The 16832-nt window shown below is 38.2% G+C and overlaps 1 protein-coding gene across 2 annotated transcripts in view; it reads left to right on the top strand.

Annotated features, from left to right (window-relative positions):
* The window catches only part of NYAP2 (neuronal tyrosine-phosphorylated phosphoinositide-3-kinase adaptor 2), a 226044-nt gene that overhangs the window by 188707 nt on the left and 20505 nt on the right, over positions 1-16832 (top strand). The window lies entirely within an intron of this gene.

Genomic DNA, 16832 nt, shown 5'->3' on the forward strand with positions numbered 1-16832 from the left:
GATAGACTGATCCTCTAAAAAAGAACTATCCACTTTAAATGTAGCTACTTATTTGTCCATCTGCAGAAGCTGCAGAGAACACTTTGTCTATGTATATTACTTGGAGAAAGATATGAAGACACAAATATATAGTTTTATTAGATGACTACTGAGATCATATGTAGTGACCCTTTACATACTTTGCAAGACGTAAAATACAAAATGGCTTCAAACATATGGTACATTTAGGAGTGAGGAGAAGGAGCTCACTTAAGTAAAATTCATGTTTTTTACAGAGCCAAATTAAAAAGCCAGTGTTTGATTTGCCCTCCCCTCTGCAGTTCTCTTTTATTTTACACTTGTTCATGAGCATATTTTCAAACACTACAATAGTAAGAAATCAAAGGAAATTCCATGCAGTTGCCTGAGTTGTGGCAAAAATAGATGCAGCTGAAAGAGACTCAAGGAGAAACATGTCTCTTTGTACCTCTGGTTTTCCATGTCATTTGGAAAGATTAAAAAACAAGTACTAGCATGTCTTGGACCCTAGTGGGTAATGGCTGCAGAAAGAGAGGAGTGTGTGTGTGTGCATGTGTGGTATAAAGCTGTGTTTTGTGCAGATACCATATCACAAATACAAGGAATACTAAATACACAGTACCATATGCAAGCATGCAATGGTCTGGTCTATAAAGGCCATCTCACACATGCATTCATTTCATGTTGACTAATTTCTTATTGATAGAAACAACTAAAATAGTTATATATGGGTTGCATTAAAACTATACAGTAAATTTCTAGTGAAAAACAGAATTTAAAAAGATAAATGTAGTATTGATTTTAGAATAACAAAGGAGCAAAATGACATAATTATAGTAAACTTTCATTTGAGGGGGAAATCCTCTATCTTGCCACATATTCCACTATCTTCCTTACTAACTACTAGTAAGAATAATAAAATGCCAAACAAAAACAAACAAACCAAAAGAAGGCTTTTGTTTCAGTTTTTAAAGTAAGCAAATCCAAAAGGAATATAATACTTTATCTTCATCAACCTTGTTTCCCCCTCTTAGTTATTAGATATATTGTTTTGTTTTGTTTATTTTATTTATGTATTAATTTACTAATTTATTTATCTGTATTGGCTCCCAGCCCTCAACAGTTCCCAAAGTGATGAAGAAATAAAAACAAATTAAAACAGTAGAAAGATGAAAACATTTTAAATGCATTAAAATACTCTTTAAAAACTCCTAAAAGCACCCTAATAACAATCTTTGAGTCTGGTTTTGAAACTATTAAGAAAGAGTAATTTCAAATAAGGTGTTGGGACAAATGTGTATAAAAGGCATATTGTTGTTAAAAGACATATGACATTCATATTTAATGCCAAAATATGTACAAAAGGCATTAAATTTTACAGTAAAATTCATATATGAAGTGCAAGATTTTCTCCTGCACCCCACAATAAATGCTGAAAATGGATTGATCTCTACATCCCTAGTATGTATATGCACCCACACTTTCACACACCTCACTGCTTCTGTTCATTGAGCATTGTTCCTGTTCTTTTCTAGCTATCTTATATCCCCACCACCACGATTCACTTCCTTCCCTAGCATACATTCTATTTTGTTACAAGCCACCTTCTTGGTTTGTCCAGTACAGTTACTTTCACACCATTGTCCTTATTTCCTGGGCCCTACACACCTTTCTTATTGGTCTTCTTTGTGTTTTGGTTGTCTACTGTCAAGTTACTGACTTATAGTGTCCTATGTTGTTGTTACGTGCCTTCAAGTCATTTCTGATTTATGCCAACCCCATCACAGGGTTTTCTTGGCAAAATTTGTTCAGAGGAGGTTTGTCCTTGTATTTTTGTAAGGATGAGAAAGTATGACTTGCCCAAGGACACCCAGTGGGATTTTATGGCTGAATGGAGATTCAGACCCTGGTCTCCCAGTGTCTTCATCCAACTCTCAAATATACCACACTGGTGTTCATGGTGAATGTAAAGTAAAGCTATTGTAGGGCTTTCTTGGCAAGTTTTTGTTCCGAGTGGGTTTGATATTGCTTTCCTCGGAGGCTGAGATAATGCAACTTACCTAAAGTCAAGTTCCATGTCCAAGGGGGCTCAAACCCTGGTCTCCCAGACTCCTAGTCCAGGATTCAAACCACTACATTATGCTCTCACCAATATTGTCTGTAACAGAACCTGTAGACATGAATATAGTGGGCCTGCCAAATTTGCTATGGTTAGGCATGCAGGTCCCCTGTGAAAGTGGAAAAACCACAAGTGGAAAAAAAATTTAATACCTGAGAGAACATCACTTTAGGAATTTCTAGATCCTCCAATGCAACTCTATGGTCAACATCCACAGAAGGTGACCATAGAAACACACCGGATGACCTACAAATGCCTGAAGTGTTTTTTCTATGAATCGCTCGATCTTCCAGAGTGACTTTATGATCAGCTTCTAGAAGAATCACACTGGATGACTTGGTGATTCCTAGAGAGAACATATTAATCAGATCCATGGGTAATAAAATCTACAAAAGTCAAAGCTGCAAATGTGGACGGCTGACTGTATTTAATCTGTATATATACTTTTTGGATTCAGATCAAGTCACATTTAGAGTAGGCCCTGAAATACGTGGGTTAAGTTGATAATGATAAACACATTACCGTATATTCCGGCGTATAAGACGACCGGGCGTATAAGATGACCCCCAACTTTACAACTTAAAATAGAGTGTTTGGGATATACTCACCATATAAGACTACCCCTCTCTTCCACGATAAGTCAGAAAGGAGCTGAAGGCACACAACAACAGTAGCAGCAGCGGCAGAGAAGGGGGGGGGAGAAAAAAGGAAAAGGAGAAAAAAGAAAATGAGGAGAAAGAAGAAGAAGAATAGGAAAAAGAGGATAAAAAGAAGAGGAGGAGGAGGAAGAGGGAAAGAAGAAGCGGAGGAGGAAGAGGAAGAGGGGAAGAAGAGGAGGAGATGGAGAAAGAATAAGAGTAAGAGGGGAAGAAAAAGTAGAGGAGGAGAAAAAGAAGAGGGGAAGAAGAAGAGGAGGAGGAGGAGAAAGAAGAAGAGGAAGAGGGGAAGAAAAAGAAGAAGGGGAGGAGAAGAAGAAAAAAAGAAGAGGGGAAGAGGAGGAGAAAGAGGAAGGGCCCAGCTAGCTGGCTGCCTTCTCCCAAGGCAGGGGAGCTGCGAGGCATGTCCTCCGCCTCGGAGAAGGCCTTGCTGCCGCAAGCTCTCTTTAAGACCCAAACCAGCTGGCTTGGCCTTCTGATAATGTCCCTAGAGTTGGAAGAGACCCCAAGGGCCAGTCCAACCCCATTCTGCCATGCAGGAAATCACAATCAAAGCATCCCCGACAGATGGCCATCCAGCCTCTGCTTAAAGACTTCCAAAGAAGGAGACTCTACTACACTCCGAGGAAGGAGTGTGTTCCACTTTTGAAATAACAGCATACACAACATTATTTCACCCACCTCGACAACTCCTCCTGCCCTTCCTCTTGGTGCATCTACAATGTAGAATTAATGCAGTTTGACGCCACTTTAAGAGCCACTGCTCCATCCTTTTGGAATCCTAGGATTTGTAGTTTTATAAGGTCTTTTGCCTTCTCTGCCCAAAGAATGCGGGCGGGGGGCTGCTCCAAACTACAAATCCCAGGGATTCTGTATGGATAGAGCCGTGGCAGTTCAAGTGGCTCATATTGGAATCCTAGGATTTGTAGTTTTATAAAACTTATAAAAACTACAAATCCTATGCTTCTGTGTGGATGGAGCCACGACAAAGTGGATGGCGCATTCTACTTCTACGGTGTAGATACAGCATGAGAGGCATGTGAAAAAGAAAGAAAGAAAGAAAGAAAGAAAGAAAGCCTCCAGCCAGACTCCTAAGGAGCAGCCTGGCTGGTTTCTCTGCACGCCAAGAGTTGTTGTTTTTGTTTTTCTCTTCAGTTAGCCAAAGAAAAGAAACAAAGGTCCAAAACACAGGGCAGCAATAGTCCAGTTTGAGAGCACTTTAACTGCCCTGGCCCAGTGCTAGGGAATCATGGGAACTGGAGTTTATTGTGGCACCAGAGCTCTCTGACAGAGAAGGTTCAATCTCTCACAAAACTACATTTCCCAGAATTCCCTAGCACTGAGCCAGAGCAGTTAAAGCAGTCTCAGATTGGATTATTGCTGCAGTATGTTTTTGCCTGGCAACAAAAAATGGGTCCTTGCTTCCTCCTTCCCGACTGACTCCGGAGCTCTCTCTTTCCCCCAACAAGGCTCCATCCTTCGCAAGAGAAGGGAAGAGGAGAAGGAGAGGCAGAGGCAGAGCGTGGGAAACCCTCTGCTCCTTCTCTTGGGAAGGACTGAGCCTTAGGAGGGGAAGTAGAAAGACCCCCTGCCGCCGCCCCCCCCCAAGAGAGGAATGCCACCGCCCGGGAAAAGGAGGACAGGAGGGGAAGGGAGGGGAGGGAGCAAGGAAGGAAGGAAGAGAAGAAAAGGAAGAAAAAGGGAGGGAGGGAGGGAGGGGGAAAAGCAAAGGAGGGAAGGAAAGGGAAAGTGGTGGAGAAAGAGAGAGAAACCTAGGAAGGGAAGGAAGAAGGGAAGAAAAAAAAGGTAGGAAGGAAAGGAAAGGATGAAGGAAGAAAAGAAGGAGATGAAAGAAGAAAGGGGATGAAGGAAAGGGAAGGAACGGAGGAGGACGTACTGCGCGGCTCCTTTGCCTTCAGGAGAAGGCTTGCCGCTGAGGGCTCTCTTTAGGACCCACCGGCAGGCTTGGCTTTTTTTTTCCCAGCGCACAAGACGACCCCCAACTTTGGGGAAGATTTTCCTGGGCTAAAAAGTCGTCTTGTACGCCGGAAAATACGGTAATTTCAGTTGGTCTTCTCAACTGAGAATATTTTATGATCCAATGCATAATATATGAGGATTTTTTTATATAAGTGTGAGCATTATTATTATTATTATTATTATTATTATTATTAATCCCTCCACACACACAGAGCTCTTTAAAATGGTGCTAAAATAAAAGGCATATTTACATAGGATGAAACCAGGCAGATTCCAAAGTTGCCAGGAAGCATCACTGAATACAGTGGTGCCTCGGGTTACGAAATTAATTCGTTCCGTGGCACCGTTCGTAACCCGAAAAGCCTTCGTAAGCCGAATTGCCATAGGCGCTAATGGGGGAAAGCCGCGATTCCGTGCGAAAAAGCCGAAAAAAGCACCAAAAGTTTTTTCGTAACCCGAAAAAACATTCGTAACCCGGAACAATGTTTTCCTATGGGATTTTTTCGTATCCCGAAAATTTCGTAACCTGGGTATTTCGTATCCCGAGGTACCACTGTACTTGAAAAAGAAGGCAGTATATGGCTGGACTAGACTAATGGCTCCATCTTATGGCAAGTACAAAGAGTGCAGGGTCTAGTGGATTTGAAAATGAACGAATATCCCAGGCTTTTCCATACTGGTACCCTTCAGATTTGTTGAATCCAACGCCCATTACTACTAGTCTGTAGAGCCTATCTGGAGGATTGTATTTTTAGTTTAACACATATGAAAGGCACTGCATTGAGGAAGCCTCAGATATATCATGCTTCTGTAAGACACAAATTGTATGATTACCTACAAGAGTAAATGTGGATCTCTTACTCTTGTAATACAATTTGTTTTGCCTGGGAATTTATGAACAGCCCACTCTCACAATGAATTTGTTCACTTTGTAAAAATTCTGTTAACTTTTTTTGAAGATCTAATGGTTGTTCAGCCAAAACTACGTATTTTTGGAGGAAGTCTGTCTGCTGATTTTTTAAAGAAATCTTATTGGAAATATTTTATCTCCTAGGCAGGACATCCACTTGAGACTCCACGTTGTCTAAATTTTAGTTAGCATGATATCTTAAACACATTTCAACTAATTAAACATGCAATGCATGTATTTAGATATTTCTAGGCTTAATTTTTCTGGCCCTGGGATCTGTCCTATATTTACCTAGAAAATATTCCGCATACTGTTTGCCCAACAAGTATGGATTAGGGTTATTTTCATATGCCACTCCCTTCCAGATTCCCTCTTTTCTCTTCTACATTTAGTCACTGATACAGTCTTATTAACAGATCATAGTATTTTGCTAGTATTTCAGTTTCTATAGCTGTTTCCACAGTTGACTTCTGAGCATGGCGTGAACATTTGGAGATTTATAACCCTCTTTTTAATTTATAAATTTTGATTTTTAATTCCATCCCTATAATTTTCTCTCAGGGACAAACTATGTATTGCACTGGAGATTACTAGCTGGTTTACATCCAATTATTAATCCTAACTGGAGTAGACTTGCTGAATCAATGAAATTTGCATATCTATTAACAGAATAAGTCCTGCTTGGTTTAATGGTTCTAATATAATAAGGACCATTACATTTGGATTTACACTAATGTTTATTTATTTACATTTTATAACTGCTAATATGAAGGTCATTAAAAGAGGGATGGATAAATACATAAGGATTGGAAGCAATCAATAGCTACTAGTCAAGATGGTTTTATTGTATATAATCTCCAAGAACAATAAATGCAGAGATACTGGAGAACACAAAATAGATGCTGCACTTGCATATGTCTCCTGCTGGAGGAAGATGTTTTGAATTCTTTTTTCTTGCGTGTGAGCATGAAATTAGGCCTCTGCTCTGATCCAACATAGCTCTTGGGTTGCTGGCTTCTTATGTACTTTAAAGCAGCCACAGGAGTGGATAGGTATGCATATCCTGATCAAAGCAGAACAGGTGCAGTATAAGAATATTGTATCTTTCTTCCTAACACAGTTTCCAGATCTAAATGCTTCCAGAAACTGATGTTATCTCCCTGTCCTCAGGTGTGAAGAGTCCTCTGGTGAAAGGACTTCTGTTTAGGAAATGGTACATAGACATGGTTGAACACCCATTCACCCAATTGGATGATTAATTATTTCATTATTTTATATATCTGCCTTTCTCACACTATGGAGCCCAAGGAGGCTCACAATATAAGTTAAAACCAAATATACCTTCTATGGAGCTTCCTTTGAAATTAAATGAGAAGCGGTGGAACAAGGGTTTTTGTTGTTGTTGTTGGGGGGAGGGGTCTCATGAAAGCAAAGGCTTTCATGGCCGGCATCTATAGTTTTTTTTGTGGGTTTTTCGGGCTATGTGACTGTGTTCTGAAAGAGTTTATTCCCAATGTTTTGTCAGCATCTGTGATGCTGGTAAAATGTCATGAATGAACTCTTCCAGAGTATGGCCACATAGCCTGAGGAACCCAGAAAAACCTAAGGTTTTTTTTTTTTGTTGTTGTTTTTTGTTTTGTTTCGTTTTGTTTTGTTTTTGGGAGAGGAGCAATAAAACTAGAAAGTGTGGAGCTCTGGGAGGGCAACATAAGTTTTCTCTTCCCAGCTATGGAACTGTAGCTGGATGCTTCCTGGGTATTTCCTAACCACCCTTAGCCAGTGAATAGTTGTGGGAGCACATGCAGCACTTGAAGACTGCTTTCTGTGGGAAACATGAATTACACATTATTCTGTACCCACGGATTGTAGAATTTTGCTCACAGATTTCTTTCAATGATCCTAGCTAACAATCATGGATAGTAATGTTAAAACAACTGTTTGGATGTCCTTCATAAATTCTGGGGAGGGATGAAAATACCCCCTGATGACTAGATAGAGAAACTGCTAATAGCATCAGGTTGACTGTCTTACCTTTAAGAAAAAAGATGGCCAAACATGTTTTTAATCTCTGTTTTACTCTTGCCACTGCTTAAAACAATGGCTTGATTGCCATAGCAGCATGGCAAAGCTGTTGGAACTAAGTATCCCAATGGCAATTATTCTTAAGCCCTATAGGCATACAAAAGAGTGTCAAAATAAGCATGGAAGCAGAGAAAGTAGACTCACTCCACCCTTCCCATTGTTTTTCTTTTCACTTGGAACCTGTAATCTGAATAAGACACCTTCTACTACACATATAGACTGTCTACATGATTGTCAAGCCTGGTGTGTCAAGTCTGCAGAACACATGGATCTCCTTTTCAGATTATTGGTGTCTCTATGGTTTGTGTCATCAGGTGCCTCCATTGGGGGCATTTATCTTTTTTTTTTTTTCCCCTGCAAGAACATCTCTGGGAATTTTCTTTCAGGAATGCTGTCCACTTGAAAAAACCAACCAAGCCACTTGAGAAAGAGAGAAGAGAGACAGGTAGACCACCACTTGGGCTTCTTATCTTTAAAGTTAAATCGACCTCTATCCCAAAAATCGTAGAATTAACCATTGCAGCCTGCTCTATCACCACCCTTTTTCGAGGTGAATTGATGCTCAAAGCCCTGCTTTCTGAATTAACTGTTCTCATTTGGTTATCAAAGGTGCACAGATTCTGTCATTAAAAAAGGTTACAGCAAATTAGGTAAATGAACAGTATCTCTGTGTGTGTGTGTGTCTGTGTAAAGGAATGGTTATTAGTAACACCCTCAAATTTTAAAGTGATCTTCTTAACATAGATTTTAAAAGCTACCCTACAATAGATAGACTGCAAAACATTCATTCTTGAATTCCCACTGGCATTGCATTCTTGCAGCAATAGGTAGCAACAACCCAACAAAACAGATTTTTATGTCTACATATGTTCTAGAAACAACTTTGTTGCATACATTCACAGCAGCTAAATCCATTATAATCAACACTGCACAGCAAATACAGGATTTTTTTTACTTTACTGTATCTATCTCCAATTTTTGCACATGAATATAGAATTTGTCCATCCATCATTTCAGCTCTTAATATCAGATGTGAATTTGATATTATTTGTTGGCAGCTGTGCCATTCAGGTTAATAGCCACTAGATGGAGCTTGAAGACACATTATTCTTGTTTAAACGAATATGCTTCATTTTTTAAAAAGGACATTCTGTTTCCCTGCTGTTTTCTGACTGCTACTGATATGTGTCAGTGGCTACTATGTTCAGAATAGATTGCAGAGTCTGTCAGGTAGTTCACTAAGCAACATAAATATTAGATCCAGTCAAAGCAATTCCAGGAGATGATCAAATATTCTAAACCCACAGGCATAAAAAAAAGCAACAGTTGTAGTGTGAAGGCAGACCATGGTAAAAAGGAAATCTTATCAAAGGTACTGCTCTGATGAATCCATCAAGTGAATTTGCACATAAATCTAAATATCACCATCACCCCACCAACAGATGTAAAATATCTGAACACACTGCACTCTTCATTAGCCAATTCTTATTCTTTAGCCCAACTCATTCTGCCCCCTACATTGCCACAAATCCTAAAAGTTGGTCTCTCTTTGCTTAGTGCAGGCAGCTATGAAATATCTCAGTTTGGTTTCAGACCCAGAAAGATAGGTGTGGGGTGCATGGACTTAATCTAGCAGAAAATGTCAGTGGTAGAAAGATGGAAGAAATAATGATTTATTGGCTGATTGTCATAGTCAGGTATGTATTGCAGGATGGTAGGTAGATCCCAGGAAGAGAAATGTGAAGGTAATAGCTGTAAGGCAGAAGGAAAGAAACAGAGATACTAGCATTAGGCAAATATTGAGGGGGGGGAAACACTAGTTAAATGTGCAGTTTAGTGATGTCACAAGAGAGAAGGGTATCTGTTAACAGCACAGAGTAATATTTAGGTAACCTGGCATTAGGTAATAGCACTATTATTCCACATTTAACTGCCACTGTTCCTTCCTTTAGAGTCTCAGGATTCCATAGGACAGAACCAGAACGATTAAAGCAAAATAATAGTGCTATAGTTCCATTGTATGACTAGGTAACTGGTATCCTTCAGATATAACTCTTCTCAGATCCCTGAAGCTTGTGGCTTTTCAATCCAGGACCTGTGATTCACCATATGGAATCATATTGCAAAACTTGCTAAATGTTAAATCCATGGAATATTACAGCAATCACTGAAATTTAGAATCATTCCATTTCTTTTTCTTTTCTTTTTTTCATTTTTAAAAAGAGCCACAAAGGTGGGGATGGGGTTGCAAACCCAAAGCCAGGTCGTCGTCGTCTTCTTCTTCTTCTTCTTCTTTTCTTTTCTTTTATTTAGCGAACATGAGACATTGTTACCATCCAGTCACCATATATAACATATAGTAATCATCTGAATTTTAACCATTATATTCTTGAGGTCATAAGCTTCTAATAGAAGATTCAGTCTATTTATTTTTACTCATGCAAATCTGAAGTAAGATGTGAGCTTTATCTTTTTCAGTATATTTTGCTGTGGTTTGTTAAAACTAATACAGTGGTACCTCGGGATACGAAATACCCAGGTTACGAAATTTTCGGGATACGAAAAAATCCCATAGGGAATTATTGTTCCGGGTTACGAATGTTTTTTCGGGTTACGAAAAAACTTTTGGTGCTTTTTTCGGCTTTTTCGCACCAAATTGCGGCTTTTCCCCATTAGCGCCTATGGCAATTCGGCTTACGAAGGCTTTTCGGGTTACGAAAGCGGCCGCGGAACGAATTACTTTCGTAACCCGAGGCACCACTGTAGTTGAGTTTAGTATGACAATTTTTGGATGGCCACAAGAGGGGGTTGTTGATCTACTTTGTTTTATGATATATATTTTTTATTTTTTGCCAAGGGAAAAACGCTTAGGCTGCCTTTCCACTGTGATTTAAAGCAAATTGCTGACTGGGTTGTATGACTGTCGTTCCCCTTTGAAACTGGTTCTGATCCTATTGTGATCAGTTTCAATTATGATGAAGCAAGGCAAATGCAAAAAAACAAAAACAAAACCCTGCTCTTTCCTGACACTAGTTCTTTGGCAGTTCTTTTGAAAAGAATTGATTCTGGAGCATGTTCAACAAGTGGGAATGACTGATCTGAATTTGCATCATTCTGGAGGGGAGGGACTAATGGCAGAGGGGTGTTTACCATCCCTCCTCAGGTTTTGTTAGCTCCACCATTTCCTCCCCTCTCAGTGCTGCTTTTGTGCTTGTGGGGTGACCTATGGGCATGTGATTTTTTTTTTAAATAAAGTTGATAGAAGATTTGATTAATCGGTTTTGCAACTACTTAAAATTACCTGGGTGATCTGACAGCAGCTCATAATGAGGCACGTAGTTGCAAAAGTAATTAATCATATCTTCTATCAATATATGTATACAGTAGAGTCTCGATTATCTGACATAAACAGGTGGGCTGATCGTCGGATACCCGAAAATGTCAGATAATCCAGAGAGTCCAAGAAAAGCCTTGAAATCACTATGAATTGCAAACGTATTGAAGTTTTACTGCAGTAACAGTAAGAGTAACATTGCAGTAATGTTCCAGTAACAACATTGTAATATATAAACAGTCCTCTGAAAATGTAAGGAAATCACTAATCAACATTGTGATGTACAGTACATACTGTATAAACAGTTCAGTCCTCTGAAAATGTAAAGAAATCACTGAGCAGAGATTTTGGATAATCTGGAATGGTGGATTATCGAAGGTCAGATAATCAAGACTCTACTATATATATATAGTTCCCAAGCCAGGCTGCCTGGGCTGCCGCTTATATCACTGATGATGCACAGATGATTGGCATGCATTTTGAAGTGGCGCAAACTAGTGGGGACGACAGTCATGCAAATAAAAAAAAGAGATTACAAGGGAATAATGAAAAGATCCACTTTCATAGTGGGAACAACGGACCTTTTAGAATCGATTTACCAAAATGGAGAAAAGGTGAATCCCAAACTGGTTTAAATGTAAGTGGGAATGAGCCCTTAGAGCACCATAACAAGGAACAACCACATCATTAGGACAGCCTTGTATTTCTAAATCTTCTGTTAGGAAGCTGGAAGAGCACAGTAGCAAGTGCAAATAAACTAATATGTCAGTTTCACTTTCTCCCACATTGTTTTTTTTAAAAAATAAATAAAAATAAACGCAACTGCTTTCTGTTGAACTTATGAAGACATTTGCAAGTTTAATTAAGTTCATAATGAACTAAATTCTTAACCTTCTTCACTAGCCAAATTTGCCAGGTACAATTGTTTCCAGTACAAAGAAGTTTATTTTTGTACATGCCACATATGCCATGTTTATACATGTTTGTACATGTCCAAGCCTATGGAGAGGGGGAGCATGGTTAAACATACTAGGATTCAGAGACAGATTTTAAATAGCTAAGTGTTCAAAATCCTCTGAGCGAATAGGCAAATCCGACAGTTTTCCTTTCATTCACCTTTGTATTTCTTTGATGTTCAGAAGATCTTTACAACAAAATTATGGGGGGAAAATTGCATTTATTTATTTATTCATTTGCAAAGTTTGTAATGCAAACCTCTGAAAATTCTCTTCATCTGTTGTGGCAAATCCTTCATCCATTGTGGCAAATTCTCTTCATTCGTTGTGGCAAATCCTTTATTTATGATGGATTATATCTACTCACACAATTGATCCAAAATAAACATATTTCTCATAAAGCTAAATGTGTCAACATAAACTTCCTCCTTCTCTTTCCTTCACTTTTGAAATACAGTAATCTCCCATTGGCACAGAGTATTATACAGTCTGCCTTTTGAGCACTGAGTATTGTCTGAGCTGGGGCTCTTTCACAATACACAGTTATAACGCTATGATTCCATTTCAGCTGGCATGGTAACATCCTATGAAATCCTGGGCTTGTAGTTTAGGGAGGAAGTTTAGGATGTAGAATTCTCAGGCAGGGAGCTCTAGTGCCTCACCAATACAAACCTCAAGATTCCACAATATGCATCCATAGCAGTTATAGTGGGACCATAGTGATAGGGCTCCTGGTCTCATGATATACATGGAACAGATTAATGCATCACCAAGGCTTTGGCTAACCATTTGGGACCTGTGACTGTGTTATACCATAGCCAAGTTTAAATGGATCCTGGCCATTTTTAAAGTCAAATTCCAATCTGTATTGGCTTTCATATCCTCAGTGTCATCGATAAATTGGGTTCATGGTACCTCCCCATGCAACCTAGGTACACCAGTGTTGCATACCACTAGGCTACACATCCCTGGGAATCTTAGAACTAGAATAAACACATGGATATCCATGGGGTACCTGACGTATCAGCACTTATGTGCATTCCACTGATGACAACTGGAGCGAACCCAATTCTCCTCTTCCCAGTCCTTCAATGAACATGAGGGAAAAGCTTATTGTGGATTCACTGCATCATTCCAAGTCTCCAGCAATAAGCTGTATCTCTCATCCACCTTGATTAGTAACTAATGATAGAATCAGCTTCCATATGTTTGTCTGGAAATGGTTTCACATGAGTTTTAACTCAGCATCTCTGAGAACTCTTATGTCAATTAATCACAGAGCTTCTCTCCCCACCTCACCCAATATGTATTTGGTTATAGATAGTGTCACAGGTCCTACGTAGAACTGTCCCTGTTTTGGTCACAGTTTGGCTAAAACACTTCAAAAATCTGAGAGATATTGTATTTGCTCTGCATTTCTATGCCTCTGTGGCAGTTTACATTCCAAATCTTCACATATCTATTCAAAAGCAATCCCAACTGAATTAAATGAATCTTATTCCCAGGAAGCGTGTATAAGATTACAGCCTTAAACAGCTTTTGAATATAATAGATGTGAAGGTACTTTGAGAATTGTAACTGGCAAGTGCAGTCCAAAACTCACTTCCTGGGGAGAATCTTGGGTTAAATGAAATGAAAACATGTTTAAATAAATGTGCTTAGAGGCAAGATGTTAGTTTTTCTACCAATACAACTATTAAAATTTATGCAGATATAAATGATTAGTAAAAGCCACTTTGTACCACATAATGGAGATTATCACACTGGCAAAAAAGATGAGAGCATAGCGGTATACTCCCCTCAATATCATGTGATAACACAAAGATTATCACATGACATCTCATGATGTTGTGATTATCCTGCAATTATTCCATAAATAAAGAGGAATTCTAGTGTCACTTTGTATTCACGGAAAATCCCCATGAATAAAAAGCGGTGCTAGAATTCTTCTTTATTCAAGGGATAATTGTGGGATAATGGTATGATAATCTTCACTTTATCACACAATATTGACAGGAGCATACCGCTATGCTCCTGCTTTTTTTTGCCGGTGTGATAATCTCCAAAGAATGTTGAGCCAATTTACAACAGCAGCTAAACAAAGCTGTAGTCACTGATGTTCAGTAACCCACATACCCTTATTGTTTCACTGGTCTAATGCAATTAAACTAAAACCCTTGGGGCCTGTGAATTTTTGTATTTATAGAACCACATTTTTCTTGCTTACTCAGAGAATCAAACTATTAACTGGAAATGCTTCATCCACTTTTTGACTGCTCTTCAAAATCACATGGGATACTGTTTAACATGTATTTACAGGGTCTGCTGTATGGTGTAATGAAATTGTATTTAGAATTAAAAATGCAAGTCATAGATTTTAACATCACATTGATTTATCAATAAGTGGACTATGCCGCATTGATTTTATTTTTGAAAGGTTTAATCGGGAGTATTCGCTTTAAGACTTCTCCCTTCAAGAATTAGTGAACTATCTTTTTGAATATGCATACAGGAAATTGTTTTTACAGGATTTTAAAAATATAAACAATTATTTTAATTAGACTGAGAAAATAAGTGACCCCCAATATTATTGACAAATTCCTTTTCTATGATTCTTGTGCAGCTACTGTTGAAATTCCTGTGCCTTTGTTGGGGAAAAAATATTTTCTTCTTTGGCGTACCTTTATTTTTTGACTCAGGGCAAAACAATGTTATGGTATGGGTTGGGGGTTACTTTGTCCTCCAGATGTTGTTGTACTGTAATGCTCAGCATTTCACATTTCTGGTCATGCTGGCTAGAGCTTCTGGGATTATTAGTCTAATAATATCTGGGAGAATGCATGATTCCCATCCTGTTATACGTTGTGATTCATAAATGAAAAGAGACAATGATTAAATTAGTATGAAGCAAAACTTCATGAAAGCATGGGACTGTGTATCCTTTAGTTAAAATGATGAGCCTATTTATAATATGATATAAATAGCATATCATTAATTTCATTTCACACACATTTCATCATGAATGCAGCTTTTTTGAAATCTTGATATGTGAATTCTGTGGGTTTTTGTTTTTGTTTAAACTGTTTAAACTGTGTGTGTGAAAGAGAGGGAAACACCACACAGGACACTGTGGACAAGTTCTGTTTTTATCACCATTCCTTTTGTTACATCACAAACTGCTCTAGCCTTGTTATCATGGTGACCCTGTTATCATGGAGTCCCTCAGATGTTTGTATAGCCTTATACAGTATATTGCACTTCCTGCACCTGTATAGTATTCTTGTCTGTACATTGTATGCCATTAAATATGTATATTTATTCACCCATGTATGTATGTATAGTTTGTTTATATATCTGTATATGTACGTGTGTCCCTTCATAGTCTGTCACTGAAATGTTTGACTTCCTCATATTACATTATATGTATGCAAGTTATGACGACGTATGGATGCCAGCACTCATTTTTGATAACTTATAACCTTCATTTTGTCTTGTTCAACAATGAAAATAAAAACATCATGTATTTTAAATGATAATTTTAAAAAAATGATTACACTTCTTTTCTTTTACATTAGTTCTTGGCCTATATACTTCAGGAGTCAACTGTTTGGGGATTATTGGTTCAATTGTACAGTTGTGAACTCATTTCTTTTTAAGAACAGAATATCCGTGAATGCAGATCTACTATCTGGACTTGGGGAAATGGCTTCCCAAGGGAAGATCAGGCGTGCTAAGTGATTTTATATCTAAAGATTGGGAGGTTCATCTCATGGTACATCATGTGATGTCATGAGATAGGTCTTTCTTGGTGGCTTTCATTCAACTGTGAAATTTTGAACATTTAATTACTACTGAAACTAATATTATTGCTTATTGTTTCACTGGTAAGATCTTTATTTACTGTATTTTGATTTTTTTTTTGTAATTTAGCACTGTTGTCATCTGCCCTGAGATTTTTTTTTATAAAGGGTAGAAAATAAGGTAAAGAGGCCATAAATCATAAGATGAAATAAAGCAAGGGGATGCTTTGATTGAGATTTCCTGCATGGCAGGGGGTTGGACTGGATGGCCCTCTACGATTCTATGATTCTATGAAGGCAACAGAATAAATGCAAGTAATAATAATGAGGCATGAAAAGAAAGCTGCATCATTTTTAGGAAATCTGATTAAAAATAATAATTTCCATACCCAAAGGATTTTTAATTTGAATTGACATTCTCACATACGTATAGCAAATATATGACTGCCCCTGGCTTCCACTCCGCCAAAAGCATCTGAGGAAGTAGAGTGAAGTCTACGAAAGCTCATGTTTAATCTCTAAGGTGCAATAAGGTGCTACAAGATCTCTCTATCTACTGATTCTACAGACTAACACAGCTATATCTTTGGTTAGAAATAAGGCATTTTTCATTGCTGGTCATCCATGGCAAAGCATGTTGGAATAAGCTCAGTATATCACTGGTTCTGCCATAGCATCATTCCACATACATGGACAAGAGAAGAGACTTGTACAGTCGGCCCTTGGTATTTGCTGGGGTTTGGTTCCAGGACCCCCATGGATACCAAAAACTGTGAATGCTGAAGTCCCATACAATAGCATAGTAAAAGGGTGTCCCTTATATTTGTGTCCCTTTTTATATGCAATGGTATAGTAAAATAGTTTCCCTTACTATATAAATTGGCAAAATCAGTTTGCTCTTGGGAGTGTGTATGTATGTATGTATTAAATAATAATAATAATAATAATAATAATAATAATAATAATAATAATAATAA

The sequence above is a fragment of the Sceloporus undulatus genome, chromosome 3, assembly GCF_019175285.1.
Source record: "Sceloporus undulatus isolate JIND9_A2432 ecotype Alabama chromosome 3, SceUnd_v1.1, whole genome shotgun sequence".
In the NCBI taxonomy this organism is placed as follows: Eukaryota; Metazoa; Chordata; class Lepidosauria; order Squamata; family Phrynosomatidae; genus Sceloporus; species Sceloporus undulatus.